Source organism: Phycodurus eques, unplaced genomic scaffold (genome assembly GCF_024500275.1).
Source record: "Phycodurus eques isolate BA_2022a unplaced genomic scaffold, UOR_Pequ_1.1 contig_882, whole genome shotgun sequence".
NCBI classification, from domain to species: domain Eukaryota; kingdom Metazoa; phylum Chordata; class Actinopteri; order Syngnathiformes; family Syngnathidae; genus Phycodurus; species Phycodurus eques.
Genome location: NW_026904878.1, coordinates 1 through 3,975, shown reverse-complemented (window position 1 = coordinate 3,975; position 3,975 = coordinate 1). Strand labels below are relative to the sequence as shown.

General features: G+C 44.6%; 6 non-coding genes across 6 annotated transcripts; all 6 read right to left on the bottom strand.

Moving 5' to 3' along the window:
- Window positions 1–1,204: 1,204 nt before the first annotated feature.
- trnas-gcu (transfer RNA serine (anticodon GCU)) lies at window positions 1,205–1,286 on the bottom strand. The gene has a single exon. It is a non-coding gene; the product is annotated as a tRNA-Ser (tRNA).
- A 244-nt stretch (window positions 1,287–1,530) lies between these two features.
- On the bottom strand, window positions 1,531–1,612 carry trnas-gcu (transfer RNA serine (anticodon GCU)). Its single transcript has one exon. It is a non-coding gene; the product is annotated as a tRNA-Ser (tRNA).
- A 902-nt stretch (window positions 1,613–2,514) lies between these two features.
- On the bottom strand, window positions 2,515–2,596 carry trnas-gcu (transfer RNA serine (anticodon GCU)). The gene has a single exon. It is a non-coding gene; the product is annotated as a tRNA-Ser (tRNA).
- Window positions 2,597–3,012: 416 nt separating this feature from the next.
- On the bottom strand, window positions 3,013–3,094 carry trnas-gcu (transfer RNA serine (anticodon GCU)). The gene has a single exon. It is a non-coding gene; the product is annotated as a tRNA-Ser (tRNA).
- A 249-nt stretch (window positions 3,095–3,343) lies between these two features.
- On the bottom strand, window positions 3,344–3,425 carry trnas-gcu (transfer RNA serine (anticodon GCU)). The gene has a single exon. It is a non-coding gene; the product is annotated as a tRNA-Ser (tRNA).
- A 388-nt stretch (window positions 3,426–3,813) lies between these two features.
- trnas-gcu (transfer RNA serine (anticodon GCU)) lies at window positions 3,814–3,895 on the bottom strand. The gene has a single exon. It is a non-coding gene; the product is annotated as a tRNA-Ser (tRNA).
- Between the last annotated feature and the right edge of the window lie 80 nt (window positions 3,896–3,975).

Genomic DNA, 3,975 nt, shown 5'->3' with positions numbered 1-3,975 from the left:
ACCTCTCGGCCACCTCATCACATACTGTCTGAAAAGGGTTAGGCTTTCAAAGTAGGTTTTAAAAGTAGGGTTTCGGGTTTTAAAGTTGAGTTTCAAAGTTGGGTTAGGTTTTCAGAAGAGGGTTTTTGGTTTAGAGTTGGGTTTGGGTTTCAAAGTAGTGTTTCAAATGAGGGTTAAGTTTCCAAGTATGGTTTAAAAGGGTTAGGGTTTCAAAAAATCTGGTTTCAAAACAGGGTTCGGGTTTCAAGCAGAGTTTAGGTTTTATTGTAGTGTTCCAAAGTAGGTTAGGGTTACTAAAAGTAAGGTTTGGCGTTTCAAAGTAGTTTTTAAGTGGAGTTCGAGTTTCAAAGTGGGGTTCGGGTTTCAAAGTCGGGTTTCAAGACGGCTTGGTGTTACGACACAACATAAGACTAAATATCGACGAGGATGGGATTTCGAACCCACGCGTGCAGAGCACAATGGATTAGCAGTCCATCGCCTTAACCTCTCGGCCACCTCATCACTTATGAGGGTGGAAGTGGGATTCGGGTTTCAAAGTAGGGTTTCAAGAGGGCTGGTGTTACGACACAACATAAGACTAAATATCGACGAGGATGGATTCGAACCCACGCGTGCAGAGCACAACGGATTAGCAGTCCATCGCCTTAACCTCTCGGCCACCTCATCACATATGTCTGAAAAGGGTAAGGCTTTCAAAGTAGGTTTTAAAAGTAGGGTTTCGGTGTTTAAAGTAGAGTCAAAGTGGGTTAGCGTTTTCAGAAGAGGTTTTTGGTTTAGAGTGGGCTTGGGTTTCAAAGTAGTGTTTCAAATGAGGTTAAGGTTTCAGTATGGTTTCAAAGGGTTAGGGTTTCAAAAAATCTGGGTTTCAAAACAGGGTTCGAGTTTGCAAAGTAGAGTTAGGTTTATAGTAGTGTCCAAAGTAGGGTTAGGGTTTAAAAGTAAGGTTGGGTTTCAAAGTAGTTTTGTAAAGTGGAGTTCGGGTTTCAAAGTCGGTTCAAGAAGGGCTTGGTGTTACGACACAACATAAGACTAAATATCGACGAGGATGGGATTTGAACCCACGTGTGCAGAGCACAATGGATTAGCAGTCCATCGCCATAACCTCTCGGCCACCTCATCACTTATGGGGGTCGAAGTGGGGTTCGGGTTCAAAGTAGGGTTTCAAGAGGGGCTTGGTGTTACGACACAACATAAGACTAAATATCGACGAGGATGGGATTCGAACCCACGCGTGCAGAGCACAATGGATTAGCAGTCCATCGCCTTAACCTCTCGGCCACCTCATCACATATGGGCTGAGAAGGGTAAGGCTTTCAAAGTAGGGTTTCAAGACGGCTTGGTGTACGACACAACATAAGACTAAATATCGACGAGATGGGATTCGAACCCACGCGTGCAGAGCACAATGGATTAGCAGTCCATCGCCATAACCTCTCGGCCACCTCATCACTTATGGGTGGAAGTGGGGTTCGGGTTTCAAGTAGGGTTTCAAGAGGGGCTTGGTGTTACGACACAACATAGACTAAATATCGACGAGGATGGGATTCGAACCCACGCGTGCAGAGCACAATGGATTAGCAGTCCATCGCCTTAACCTCTCGGCCACCTCATCACATATGGGCTGAAAAGGGTAAGGCTTTCAAAGTAGGTTTTTAAAAGTATAGGGTTTCGGGTTTAAGTCGAGTTTCAAAGTTGGGTTCGGTTTTCAGAAGAGGGTTTTTGGTTTAGAGTTGGTTTGGGTTTCAAGTAGTGTTTCAAATGAGGGTGAAGGTTTCCAAGTATGGTTTCAAAGGGTAGGGTTTCAAAAAATCTGGTTTCAAAACAGGGTTCGAGTTTCAAAGTAGAGTTTAGGTTTTATAGTAGTGTTCCAAAGTAGGGTTAGGGTTTTAAAAGTAAGGTTTGGGTTTCAAAGTCGTTTTTTAAAGTGGAGTTCGAGTTTCAAAGTGGGGGTTCGGGTTTCAAAGTCGGTTTCAAGACGGCTTGGTGTTACGACACACATAAGACTAAATATCGACGAGGATGGGATTCGAACCCACGCGTGCAGAGCACAACGGATTAGCAGTCCATCGCCTTAACCTCTCGGCCACCTCATCACTTATGAGGTAGAAGTGGGATTCGTGTTCCAAAGTAGGGTTAGGGTTTTAAAAGTAAGGTTTGGGTTTCAAAGTAGTTTTTTAAGTGGAGTTCGAGTTTCAAAGTAGGGTTTCGGGTTAAAAAGTAGAGTTTCAAAGTTGGGGTTAGGTTTTCAGAAGAGGGCTTGTGGTTGAGAGTTGGGTTGGGTTTCAAATTAGTGTTTCAAACGAGGGTTACGGTTTCCAAGTATGGTTTAAAAGGGTTAGGGTTTCAAAAAATCTGGTTTCAAAACAGGGTTCGGTTTTCAAAGTTGAGTTTTTGTTCCCTAGTTGGGTTTGGGTTTTAAAAGTAAGGTTTTGGTTTCAAAGTGGAGTTCGTGTTGGTCTCAAAGTCGGGTTTCAAGACGGGCTTGGTGTTATGACACAACATAAGACTAAATATCGACGAGGATGGGATTCGAACCCACGTGTGCAAAGCACAATGGATTAGCAGTCCATCGCCTTAACCTCTCGGCCACCTCATCACTTATGGGGTCAACGTGGGGTTCGGGTTTCAAAGTAGGGTTTCAAGACGGGCTAGGTGTTACGACACAACATAAGACAAAACATCGCGAGGATGGGATTCGAACCCACGCGTGCAGAGCACAATGGATTAGCAATCCATCGCCTTAACCTCTCGGCCACCTCATCACTTATGGGGTCAACGTGGAATTCGGGTTTCAAAGTACGGTTTTCAAGACGGGCTTGGGGTTGTGACACAACATAAGACTAAATATCGACAAGGATGGGATTCGAACCCACGCGTGCAGAGCACAACGGATTAGCAATCCATCGCTTAACCTCTCGGCCACCTCATCACATATGGGCTGAGAAGGGTAAGGCTTTCAAAGTAGGGTTTCAAGACGGGCTTGGTGTTACGACACAACATAAGACTAAATATCGACGAGGATGGGATTCGAACCCACGCGTGCAGAGCACAATGGATTAGCAGTCCATCGCCTTAACCTCTCGGCCACCTCATCACTTATGGGGTCGAAGTGGGGTTCGGGTTTCAAAGTAGGGTTTCAAGACGGGCTGGGGTTGTGACACAACATAAGACTAAATATCGACAAGGATGGGATTCGAACCCACGCGTGCAGAGCACAACGGATTAGCAATCCATCGCCTTAACCTCTCGGCCACCTCATCACATTAGGGCTGAAAAGGGTAAGGCTTTCAAAGTAGGGTTTCAAGACGGGCTTGGTGTTACGACACAACATAAGACTAAATATCGACGAGGATGGGATTCGAACCCACGCGTGCAGAGCACAATGGATTAGCAGTCCATCGCCTTAACCTCTCGGCCACCTCATCACATACTGTCTGAAAAGGGTAAGGCTTTCAAAGTAGGTTTTAAAAGTAGGGTTCGGGTTTTAAAGTAGAGTTTCAAAGTTGGGTTAGGTTTTCAGAAGAGGGTTTTTGGTTTAGAGTTGGGTTTGGGTTTTAAAGTAGTGTTTCAAATGAGGGTTAAGGTTTCCAAGTATGGTTTAAAAGGGTTAGGGTTTCAAAAAATCTGGTTTCAAAACAGGGTTCGGGTTTCAAAGCAGAGTTTAGGTTTTATTGTAGTGTTCCAAAGTAGGGTTAGGGTTTTAAAAGTAAGGTTTGGGTTTCAAAGTAGTTTTTTAAAGTGGAGTTCGAGTTTCAAAGTGGGGTTCGGGTTTCAAGACGGCTTGGTGTTACGACACAACATAAGACTAAATATCGACGAGGATGGGATTCGAACCCACGCGTGCAGAGCACAATGGATTAGCAGTCCATCGCCTTAACCTCTCGGCCACCTCATCACATACTGTCTGAAAAGGGTAAGGCTTTCAAAGTAGGTTTTAAAAGTAGGGTTTCGGGTTTTAAAGTAGAGTTTTCAAAG